Source organism: Lolium rigidum, chromosome 6 (genome assembly GCF_022539505.1).
Source record: "Lolium rigidum isolate FL_2022 chromosome 6, APGP_CSIRO_Lrig_0.1, whole genome shotgun sequence".
NCBI lineage: Eukaryota > Viridiplantae > Streptophyta > Magnoliopsida > Poales > Poaceae > Lolium > Lolium rigidum.
Genome location: NC_061513.1, coordinates 257,595,323 through 257,608,429, shown reverse-complemented (window position 1 = coordinate 257,608,429; position 13,107 = coordinate 257,595,323). Strand labels below are relative to the sequence as shown.

General features: G+C 40.6%; 1 long non-coding RNA gene across 3 annotated transcripts; it reads right to left on the bottom strand.

The window, feature by feature from the left end:
- Positions 1-1,310: 1,310 nt before the first annotated feature.
- LOC124667126 lies at positions 1,311-3,613 on the bottom strand. 3 transcript variants are annotated; one of them, XR_006991159.1, is made up of 4 exons: positions 2,934-3,613; positions 2,650-2,844; positions 2,479-2,556; positions 1,311-1,360 (listed from the first exon to the last, which is right to left on the bottom strand). It is a non-coding gene; the product is annotated as an uncharacterized LOC124667126 (long non-coding RNA). The 3 variants fall into 3 exon arrangements; XR_006991160.1 differs by having other exon boundaries at positions 2,445-2,556; positions 2,650-3,613; XR_006991158.1 differs by having other exon boundaries at positions 2,650-3,613.
- Positions 3,614-13,107: the final 9,494 nt, after the last annotated feature.

The window sequence follows — 13,107 nt, the reverse complement described above, 5'->3', positions numbered from 1 at the left end:
AGACTTCAAGACGTATAAGCATTCGTCAACCAGTCGTCCTTTGTACTTGAGGCACGCAGGGGACTTAGAGGACGCAAGAGGAACGTCATAGGCAATATGGTGGGGTTAAGCGGCAGCGCGCAAGCACTAAAAACCTATAGAGACACTCTACAACATTCGTCTAAACAGAGAAGGTGAGAGAGCGCATAAACTAATAGTTCTATTCTCTGCAAACATAACACAACCGATGTGTTCCCCCCTCGCAAGGAAGTAATTAGAAGGGCACTCACACGGTTGACAAGTTTTACCCAGGTTTTATTTAAGTTGTGCTAACTTACTACGCAAGTTATTAGTATTGAAACAACAAGTGTAAGTTATCTATGGTCGAGTCATACAGCTCCAAGTCGTCCATAACCGCGGACACGGCTTATCGATAAGATGTACACCCTGCAGGGGTTGCCCAAATGTACCCACACGCACCGCTCGAGCCACTTACGACGAGTGGATATCACGGCTCGCACTCTCCTTCACGACAACAATGTCCAGGAAGCCACCTAACCAAGTTGAACCCGAATCGAAGTCCGGCCGTATCTCCGAAGCGGACCTAGTCATTGCGCCGGCGTACTAGGTGGTTTAAACACACACTCGGGGCGATAAACCACTTCGCAGCGGCTCCGCATCCTATACGTGCATACCGTAAACAAGGGATACAAGGCACCCGGGGGCTTCCCAAAAATAAAGAAGTAACGAAGTCGGCATGCACGCAAACAACAAATGGTAAAACATTGCAAACTAGTTGTGGCCACTGGACAAAGCTGTAGATTCCGGCAGTGGTCAAGGGGAGACCCATAAGCATACCCACGTGTGGTTAGAGCGCTCAGTCTCGGAACAGATAACAAGAACTCGGGGTCCTAGGTTTTAAGGAAACACAAGTGAGCCGTCATAAAACGAGCAACTGACCCACCGATGTCTCCGCTAACAACTATTAACAAGTAACCATGATACCCTCAACATATATAAACATGTAGCATGTGTCATGATCCCCAACAGATAACCCAATAAGGTAGCGGTAACGGTAACGAGATATAAAAAGTACTAGCATGCACTACGACTCGCAAGACAGACTCGAAACCAAACAATAGTTGTAGGTGGTTGGTGGAGGCAATATAGGCTGCTTGAGGTAACAAGTGGAAGGGACACGTGACAAGAACGCAACTTAAGTCTAGCATGAGGGAGAAGGCAAAATAAAATAGGTGAGCGACTTCTGCAGGGGCAGGAGTATAGGGGAAAAGCTTGCCTGTTAAAGCTGCCGAGGAACATCCGGAGAACTTGTCGTATCTCATCGCACCACTTCGCGATCCTATCCGGGAAGAAGCAAATGCTGGAACAAGCAACGGATGCAAATCTTACAACTACGGAAGAAGAATCGGCATGCTAAAGATATGGTATGCATGGCATGGCAAACATGATGCGGCGATGCAACTTATCCATATTAATCGGAATCGGAACCCCGGACAAACAATTATTAGGTTCGAGTTGTTTATCTACCCTGCAAATTAAATGTTGGTTAGCATGGCAAAGACATGGCATGGGTGCGCTACTTCAAAATTAAACGGAGCGGGGAACCGTAGCCGGTAATTCCCAAATACTCCGCACTTTAGTTATTAGGTGCGATGCAAACTATCATGACACGATATGATGCGACATGCAAACAAGCATATGGATGTCATATTCAAATCCCTTGTATTTTTCTGATCAAAGTTCATATACAAAATATTTGCATTTGAGTCAGTATTCAAATAGTAGTAACAGATTTGTATAGCAAAATAAAGAAAGGAATAGACAGAAGGGATCTTGACTGGAATGGTGGGATAGCCTGTGTCGCTAGATGGTGCTGGGACGTATTTGTCAACAAAACAGCTTATTTGTTTGAACGGATTGGAAACTGATCCTGGGATCTGCTGAGGGTGGGTCGAGTGGCTAGCCAAGTGAGCTTACAGCTGGTTTATTGAAACCGAACAGACAGTGCAAAGTGACTGCCCAGTCATCTGAATTTTAACTGACGAAAAGATCAGATGTTAAGTGAAACTGAACAGATACAACGAAGGGAGAAAGGTGTGCCTCTCCTGGTGATTTGAGCCGTGCTCTGCTGAGATGTGACCAAGGGACACCACAAAGGATTGGTTTTGGTGATGTTTAAAACTAGGCACAAAGCCTTTTAAAGACAGCAAAAGTGAAACAGGATACCATTCGTTTTGACTAGATAGAGGTGAGGTTTTTTAGCTGGACAAGCAAGCAGGTAACCTGCTGAATCGTTTGACGTGGTGCATAGCTAGCAAGTGGAACAATGGAATTGTGTTTGTGTATGTAGAATGCTGAAAAGAAAACATGAAATCTGCCCCACAAGTTAGTGGCAGGTGAAGAATAAAAGGTTGGCTTTTCTTAAGCCTGAACTTGAACTCGACCTCATATTCAGTTTCAGCAGGCAAAGGAACGAACCGAGTGTACTTCTGCTTGGATGTTGATGAATGCAGGTGCACGTTGTTTTTGATGCAGACCAAGGGCGTGCTGATGGATCTGCAAGGAACATAACCAATTGGCTTACTGCGTGTTGTTAACAAGGTACAGACGCGGATGTAAATGATGTAGACGAAGGCCGCGAATTGGGACCTCACAGATGCAGAGGATGATGAGCTTCAGTGAAGGGCGGAGGCCGTCGCGGTCGAGCAAGAAAACATCGGGACGACGAGACGCAGGACGAGGGACTTGGCGCAGGAGAAGCGCCTGACTGCAGCGAACCGAACAGAGGGAACAGAGGCGGCGGCGGAGGCAGAGCACCACCAGATGGACGCCGGCGACGAGGTCCTAATTAAGTAGAAAAACGACGGTCATCGTCGGCAGGGAGATTTATAGGGAGATAGGGAAGGAGTTGTCTAAGAGGAAGAGGAGATCACCAGGAATCTGAGGAGGGGTCAGCGGCGCCGGGGATGGCCGGAGCGGCAGGACGACGTCGAGTCTGGCGGAAGATCACGGTGGTTTTCTCTGAACTTTTAACTGAATTTTCTGTCTCTTCTTCTCTGCTTCGGGGAAAGGGGAAGAACAGAGTGGGAAGCAGTGGCGGCGCGAGGGAACAGAGAGGCTAGGGTTTCTCTGGCTCAAGGAAGGGGATTAAAAGGAGAAGGGAGAGCAGGTGCGGCACGGCAAGCACGCAGCTGACATGAACCAGAGAACTCACGCTCTCTTCGTGAGAAGGAGGAAGAAAACAACATCTCACGTGGTGATGTTGTTGGGCCAGGAAAAGAAGGCAGATCAAAATAAGGCTAAGGAAATGAACGTACTCCTCTGAATTTGCTCATCAGCGGATACAGGAAAACAAAGAAAGAAGAGAAAAGAATAGAGAGGAAGAGAGAACAAAAAGAAACGGCAGTTGTAAAAAAAAACATTTATAAACCATATTTCAATTAGTTTGCCAAAATATTACAAATACTTTTAATTAGTTTTAGGTTTTTGGTAAATAAGAAAAGAGTTTTCAGAGGGGTTTTTATAAAACCATACAAGAATAAGTAAGATAGAGTTTATTAAAATATTTTTTTTTGGGTTTTGGCAAAATATGAAAGGTGACATATGCATGATCATGCACACACAAAAAAAAAGGAACAAACAAATCTAATATGGGGATTTTCCTGGGCCGCTACAAAGGGCTCTACCTACCCAACACCGAGTGTCGACTCCGGTGAATTGTGGCCCGATAGAGCTTGTCTACTACGACAAAGGGGTAGCGGGTGGCGGCGGCGCTGTAGGGCTGCAAAGAAGGGGAGAGGCGTGATTTTGTTACGCTGGATTACGATGTCACTGGTGAGCAGGACCGAGTAGGTCACGCGATCTGACCGCATCGTGTCCGCCGTTAGGAATATGTTGCCCATATTTTGGCTAGAATTGTGTCTTGACGGAAAGTCCGATCAATTAGCGTCGGACCGTTGGGCTGGAGGTAGACCCAAATTTTGACCACGTGAATGCAGACGATCACTTTACGTTTGTTTGCGTCGAGCCACTAGAGATGCCCTTTATCCATGTTCAAAGCATCAATCTTACCCAATTAAAGATGGTTGAAGTTTCAGAAAACTGACCTATGTCGAAGATCGCCACTTCAAAAGCCATGGAATACCATCTCCTCATGTATATAGAGTACTCACTCTGTTCCTACAAAAACTGTTCAACTTTATTTAGATATCCAAGTATATATTATATAGATATGTTTTAACTATAGATTCATCCATATGTAAAAAAAGTTGCGAACCTTTTTTTAGAAATGGATGATGTATGTATTTTTTGACGCACCTGTTTCCTGTTGGTACACTTAGCAATTTGGTTCAAGTTGTGTGCAAGTGTATTGATGCTATGCATGCGGGCCGTGGGCCACCGGTACCTTGCTGTCGGCGAGCCTACGGGTGGCGACAAGGATCCGACTTTATGGGTAAGGGGCATTGCTAGTTTCTCTCTTCTTCTTTTGAAGGCAATAGTCGCAATCCGTCTCTATCTCCTATTTTGTCCTCGCATCTCCTCCTGCCCTGGCCCTGGCCCTTCTGCGCATGTGACTATGCGCGATCGATCGAGTGCTTTCTTCTTTTTATCTTGTGCCTTGCTTCCTGGTTGGAGATTCTCTCTCGTCCCGCGCATGTGATTCAGATCTTGCACGTACGTGACAATAGTTCACAGGACTGATTCAGATCTGCAACTTCCATGTATATTTGTTGTGTTTTGGAAAAGCTAGCTACTAATGTACATGGAGAAGTAATGAGTGCAGACATTTACTTTTGTTGTATGTAGTTGGTGAAACGGTAACAAGGTTGCACTCAAAACGCTCCTCTTAACATTTATTATTTCAAGCTTTTGTAGCCGCTATCTTTAGTTGGTACACATAGTTGGACAGTTGGTCCAAGGGTACATGTACTTAGGATTTTCACAATGGAATATCTTTTAGCACATTACCATAGATAAAATAAATGCATAAGAAATAACCTTTACAATGGATCGTCTCTTAAGCATTTTACCTATAATACCGTGCTAAGAACCTACTATTGTGAAAGGCCCTGCATATTTGTTTGACCCTTGTGTCCCACAAAATGTTTATGTGGAGTTCTTTCTTTTCCACGTGACCTCAAACGCAATAGTGCGTGTAAGTGGTCTGTAGTTCATATGGTACTTCTAATCTTTTTAAATCTACTTCGGATACTTATCTTCAATTAATTATGAATACAACATATATAATCAAGTTGCCATTTTTCGGAATACTTCCTCTGTTTTTTATTTACTTCGCGTTCTGGGTTGAGCTAAATTCAGAATTTATCAAGTTTGACCAAAAGTATAGAAAAAAATTAACAGCCATAATATCAAATACATATAATATAAAAAATAGTTTATGACGATTCTAATACTATTGATTTTACTATGTTGATGTTAATTTTTTCCTACGTATATAATCAACTTTACAAAGTTTGACTTTGACTAAACCTAGAACACAATATAATTGTAAATGGAAGGAGTATATAGGTGACATAATTCAGCTCAATAGGTCGCCACTCGTGCCGGAAGCTTGACATGGATTTCCCCATTCAATTCGTCTAATAAAGTTCTAAACTGACATACTATTTCTTAAAAAATATTATAAGAGTTATCGTTACCCAAGGTGACATCGGAGAGGTTTCCCCATCTCACCATCTTGTTTAGGCGCGAGACGTGGCTACGTGGTGTGAGACGGGAGGACGATGGGTGCTAGGGAGAGCTTCTAGAGAATAGTATGCACTGTCCTTCTAGTTGTGTTATTCTCTATGTCGTATATCATGTGATTGCCAGCCGAAGATGGGTAAGTCGGCATGACCAGTACCAGGGGAAACACCGCATATTGCATTCGGAGGATGTGTCCTTTGACCTATGCCTTCTTTCATTTTCCATATGAATGAAGATGAACCAATGGCGCTATGACCTAGCACAATGGTAGGTGGTAATCGAGTGCTTCTGGAGGGTTTTGTGGGTTGTTCTTCTAGTGACGTTGGTCTGGACGCCATAGACCCGTGGTGCTGACATTGGGATATAGACCTTACATATTGCAATACTTCAGAAAAACACTAACCATTATTCGATTAGTTATAAGGAGTAAATAAAATGAAGCAACTGAAAACATAATAGATGTTCCATGGCAAGGCATGTGCTTATAATTTTTAAACATACATGATTTTTCAATTGTGTTGTTTCGGTTCCTCATAGGAGAAAATATAGGATATATGTGGGAAAGAACTAGAAGACGCATCATGAATTTTCAATGATCATGTTTGATTTTGTCCAAAATTTGTATATAAATATCACCTAAAATATGAGAGGTTGGAAACAATTGCAAGGAAAGCTTGGTTTCGTTTGTAGTTTTGAAGTAGGGTGAGACAACTTTAGCTAGGAACAGATTTCTCTCAATCTTTTATGACGTAGTCCATGTAACTTGTGGATGGAAAGCTTCAATTCACATCAATTAATTGGAACGTGAGAAAAATCCTAGTTTTGATATTTTGACTGGATGTATATATATTGTTAGAGTGCTACTATGTTTTTCTTGTGGATAAAGTATGTTACCATTTGTGTTTTGGAAGGAGTCATGCCGAATAAACTCCTTACTAAATCTGCCTCCGCTTCTCTGGTACACCCTCTATATCGGTTTATTAGACCTTTATGTCATTTAAGAAAAATTAATCAAAGATTTGGCCTACAAAATATGAACTATATATAATAAAAAATTATAACATTAGAAACATGTTTAGAATATGAATCCAATTTAAAAAATGTGACATTTAACCCATATTTTCTTGACCAAATTTATGGTTAAACTTTCTTTTAAACAATGTGATGGTATAACAAACCGATATGGTGGAGTAAAATTGTTTGTCTCCATTAATTGAAATGGTAAGGAATCAAATCTTATCTTACCTCTACTAAGGAAAGATGGATCTTAACAGAGATCTCTTAGAAATGACATGTATCATAACTGTAAGATGGAACATAGAGAAATGAGAAAATAAGAGTTGCCTTCTGTAAGGGTACATTGCCCCTATGTGTGGTTTTGGTAATTAATGATAACCCATATGGACTAATGCTTTTATTGAGTTTATATGAAGGAATATTCCATAGGTACTACTTGTAGTTCATGTGTTGGATTCAAGTATGGATGCCATGAAGATAGAGATATACCTTGAGTATTGGCATCAAGATCATCGATTTGAAGACATATATGTGATATGATCACGAAGAAGAAATGAAGATGGAGTTCTTACATGGAACTCAATATTAGCCATGCTCTAGCTTATGTGTTCAACAATAAATGATCAAGATCTTGAGTGCTTGATTCCGAGTGAAGAATTCAAGATATGACTCTAAGTCGGTGTCATGATAGCCTCATAAGTTGAGCTATGGTTGACTAAGATTTAGAGCATGCAAATAAATGAAGAATTCTTTATACACCTCAAGATAGTATGATAGAGAATGAGAAGATACAAGGTTGACCAATATAGAGAGTGAAGAATAGATTCAAGTTTGGTCAACACCTGAAGCATGAAGAATGTGCCACGTGAAATCATGTGGTATGGTAAGCCTTGTCAATTATGCTTTATGAACCAACCCATCATATATGTGCCCTTGTGTTGTCTATGTGGGTTAGGTATCTTTCCATGGGCATGCGTCAAAAGTGAGATCTCATATAGCCCATGAGAGGATGACATCAAGTGGTGATCGTCATCAAGTGTGGTGACCCAGCGTACCACTGCATGGTGTAGTACACAATTCGTCGACATAACACAAGTAAAACACCGTTCCACTCATATTACATCCCTCTGAGTGGTACAACAGAAACATATGCGAGTCCAAGGCATGTCTATAGAAGGATACATAAACTGTTTACAGAAGATCAACATAGCCTCCTACTTTACAGTGAGGTAAAACTTCAAATAAAGCTCCAGAAGAACGACTCGTAGTCTAGCTGATTGCTAACTCAAGCTTAAGAGCTACTTGGGTTGCTATAGAAATCTAGCTACTTCGGTGCTAGGATTAGGGAAAGGTTCCCTTCTATTACTAGTCTAAGTTTTCACTCTAGTTGCTGCAGAAGTTGAATTCATTGACTTCTTTGCTTGGATTCTTCATCTTGTTGCAGTTGACTCCTTTGTCTTCGAGTTCCACGGTAGTTTCTCCTTCGGTGCCTTGATCTAAGAAGGGGGTTCAAATGGGAGGGAATAAGTACGAGCGTACCCAGCAAGTTCATATTAGGAAATAGGTGTATCATGCACTAGCTACAGCCATAGACCCGGAAGTCATAGGCAAATGCAAGTTATCATAAACATTTCTTCAAAAGGTTTATTTTATTCTGAAAACTATGCCCGTCAGTCTTCACAGGTTGAACAGAACTTCATGGAGTTCCTTTCCTGCCGCGTTCGTCTTTTTTTTCGAAATGGGGGAAATATCGCCCCAGCTTCTGCATGCAAAGGATGCACACGGCTTTTTGATACGTCCAAAACGTATCTACTTTCCCGAACACTTTTGCTATTGTTTTGCCTCTAATTTGTGTATTTTGGATGCAACTAACACGGACTAACGCTGTTTTCAGCAGAATTGCTCTGGTGTCTCGTTTTTGTGCAGAAATCCAACTTTCAGGAAAATCCTCGGAATTTATGCGGAAGGTCCTATTTTCCCAGAATATTGACGGAGCCAGAAGGGCAAGCCAGGTGGGGGCCCGAGGGCCCCACACACTAGGCTGGCGCGGCCCAGGAGGGGGGCGCGCGGCCCTAGTGTGTGGCGGCCTCGGCTGGCCCCCGACGCCCTCCTTCGGACTACTTATTGCCTTCGACCTAAAAACGCACGGGAGGAAGTCGAAATCGCCGTGAAACCATCCGAGACGCCGCCACCGTCGCGAAACTCCGTCTCGGGACCAGAAACTCCGTTCGGCACTCGCCGGGACGGGGAATTGGAGGAGATCATCGCCATCATCACCACCGACGCCTCTCCATCGACCAGCCATGTTTCCCCCATCCATGTGTGAGTAATTCCCCCGCTGTAGGTCAAAGGGGATGGTAGGGATTGGATGAGATTGGTCATGTAATAGCATAAGATTGTTAGGGCATAGTGCCTAGTGTCCGTAATTGGTACTTTTATGATATTGTTGCAACTTGTTATGCTTAATGCTTGTCACTAGGGCCCGAGTGCCATGATCTCAGATCTGAACATGTTATCAATTCATTATGATATTCATTGCTTTATGATCTTACCTGCAAGTTGTATACACGTATTGCTGTCCGGAACCCGAGGCCCCAAAGTGACAGAAATTGGGACAACCGAAGGGGAAGGCGGTGATATGAGGATCACATGTGTTCACGGAGTGTTAATGCTTTGCTCCGGTGCTCTATTAAAAGGAGTGCCTTAATTTCCAGTAGATTCCCTAGAGGCCTGGCTGCCACCGGCTGGTAGGACAAAAGATGTTGTGCAAGTTTCTCATTGCGAGCACGTACGACTAAATATGGAACACATACCTATTGATTGATTAGTACTTGGATACCGTTTTATTATTATCTGCAAACTAGCAAGATGGCCCTCGCAATGCGAGGGCATAATTGTAGTGCTTATGTGAAAAGTATGTCTATATGTTATATGGATGATCTTTAATGTATAATGATTTTATAAATAGAATAGAAAAGCAATTTGTTCATGATGCAATTAATTAAAAATAACTTGTTAATATGTAGGACAACTAACTAAAGATAAATGTTACTGCTTTGCGTGGAGTTTTCTTTGTATCGTTTTCTACACCAGCTTAAAATACAAGAAACTTTTAAAAAAATATATATATATGGTATATTTTGAATATCAACGTGTACTCTGTGGCCTAATTGGTGCATTGTTTTGTATACGAATATTCATATTAAATTAGAAGTAATAAACATAAATATAAGTAGAAAATAAAATGATCTTAATTTATATATTTATTTATATTAATAGCCGATTCATATACCTATGATGATTTTTTTATAAAATTTAGAAACCCCTTCAAGGCAAAACTTTTCATCGGCAAATTTTCGGTCTGAGTTGAGACTCAACTATAGAATTTGATCCGTTAAGGTCATTTGGCTATAGTGACACAAAGTCTCCAGCTTTTGGATACGACAAAATAGCATACTCCCTCTGTTCCTCTATATAAGCTATATAGTTTTTTTTCAGAAAAATCCAGAATATAAGGTGTATTGCGTTGCTCCGCTTGTATAGACAATATTTTTATGAATTTGATTAGGTTTTCTTATCTTATGCAAAGTCCTCTATTAGCTCGCACCAATTTCCTAGGGTTAAACCTAGCCAAATATGGAGTAATTTTTTCTAAATGTGCATTCTTTAATTTCCGTTCCAGAAATTTTATGGCTTATATCTAGGAGCGGAGGGAGTATAAAATATATTTTTGGAACATGGGTATTCGTTTGCAAGTTTTGCAGTAAACTAAAATTTGTTTCCTCGCAACTATATTTTGTATACATAACCGTACATACATATAGGTAGACATCATACTCGACTTCATATAGATATATTCATTAATTTATACTTAAGATCGTACCATACATTTTTCATCAGATTCCACCTAGCTAGCTCTTTTATGGGTGAAGCTAGCATGTATCTATGGTCTACGAATTTTCTAACATACGAAGATAGCGCGGTTAAATCTAACATAAAAACTGGAGACAAAACATGTTCCACTAATCTAGACCAATATTTCAAAGATGCATATACGGCCGTACAGAGATAATAAATATGAGCTGAACGGAAAGAGATAGAGAAAATCAAAACCGTGTCACTGCAAATAGGAAGTGGTTTTGTAGATAATTATTGATTTTCGGAGTTTTTTCCCTAGATTTCTGGAAAAAAATCATGTTTCCATGTAATACATGGAAAAGTTTATTTTCCATGTCCGTTCATGGTTCTGGCAATTTGAGTTAGGGAAGTGCTGGAGTGGTGTACTTAATTAGCGTTAGGAAAATTTGGACAATATATATACGAAACGTGTTGGACTATTTTTTTACTATAAACGTGTTGGTGTTGTGTTTTTTTTTTCTGAATCTTGCGCAAAACGGTAGTAACCAATTTTTGTAGATTCAGCTGGGCACGTCTCTTGGTGCCATGAGATTTTTATTGTTACATGTAAGCGGATAGATCTGTGTCGTACGTGACCAGGAATCAAATTTAATTATTTTAGCATCAAAATTTGGCAAGGAACCGATCCGCTCCGTATGTGATGTACTCTTAAATTCCTAAAGAACGTTTCTATCCATTACGTGCCATAAACATATTTGGTACACGCACAATATTGTACGTAACATCTATTATTTTTTAATCTCAGCCGTTCAAATTATTATCATCGGTTTATATTTTTTAAGCATATGTGGATTAATCTGGTGCTTCGAAAAACACCCTTATTTTGCTTTTAGTATATAATAGAATAGATAGATGCCCTGCTTTGATTGTTACATGAGTTTCTCTCATCCATGCAACGCCCGTTCATCCATTCCTGTGCCTACAGTATTTTAATCCTGCTGTTTACTATAATCACTACTGCTGTCTTTGTTACTCTGCTGCTCTTATTTCACTACTGCTACTGCTATAAAACTCGTTACTATCGATAAACTCTTGCGAGCAAGTCTGTTTCCAGGTGCATCTGAATTGAAAACTCCGCTGTTAAGGCTTTCAAGTATTCTTTGTCTCCCCTTGTGTCGAATCAATAAATTGGGTTTTACTTCCCGCGAAGACTGTTGCGATCCCCTATACTTGTGGGTCATCAATACTATTTTCTGGCGCCGTTGCCGGGGAGCATAGCTTCATTTGGAAGTTCACTTGGATTGATATTGTTCACTGCAAATTCTCCATCATGGGTAAACCTCGCGATCCTAAAGTCGCCATATTACCATCCACTACAAGAAAAGGTACAACTCTGAGTACCTCCGTCGCTCTTGATTCACCATCTGTGATTGTTAAACTTGTTTCACCACCACATGCTTCACATGCTGGTACTTCTGCTAGATCCGAAAATTCTTATAATATTGATGATGCTTCTGCTGTGCTTGATGATAGTGGTTCATTAGGATCTTTTCTAGATGCTACAATTGCTAGGTCTAGACAAATTGAAAATGCTGAAACTCCTAATGAAAATGCTGCTACACCTGTTAATTCACCTGAGTCTGTTGAATACTCTAGTGATAATCTTGATGAGGATTATGTAGAACTTGATGATGATTTTATTGATAAATGCAATGCTACTACCGATGCAAGAAAAATTAAAAAGTTGCTTGCACAACATACTGTTAGATATAAACTGTCTCCTGATCCTAAATTTGCCACATCTCCTATAAACATTAAGGATAAAGATTACGATTATTCTCTTGATTTGTCTCATATATCTATTGTGGAGAAAACACCTTTTTGTGGTACTGAAAAAGAAAGTGTTGTAGAACACATGATCGAGCTATCTACTCTTAGTAGCTTGTTTTCTGATGATGTTAAGAAGCGTACTTATTTCGTTGCTAAAATTTTCCCTTTCTCATTAAAGGATGATGCTAAAACTTGGTACACTAATTTGCCACCTAATTCTATTAATAGTCCAAAAGAATTGCTTGATGTTTTCTTCCGGAAATACTTTCCTGCTAGTGCTCAACATATTGCTTTGCAGAGAATTTATAATTTTGACCAGGAAGATGGAGAGAAATTGCCTGAGGCTTGGGCTAGATTTTGCTCTCTTATTAGAGCTCGGCCCGACCATGATTTGGAAAAGCATGATTTACTTGATATATTTTATAGTGGACTAACCATTGAGTCTAGGGCATACCCGGATAGTTGTGCTCGGATGTGTTTTCAGGAAAAGAACTCCGTACGACGTCGAAGAATTATTGGCGAGAATAGGCCGGAATCATGATGATTGGTCTACACCTGAACCAACCCCAACACCAATATTGAAGAAGAGGGGAATGATTAAATTAAATGATGAAGATATGAGGGAAGCCAAGAAATCTCTTAAAGAGAAGGGTATTAAATCCGAAGATGTGAAGAATTTACCTCCCATTGAAGATT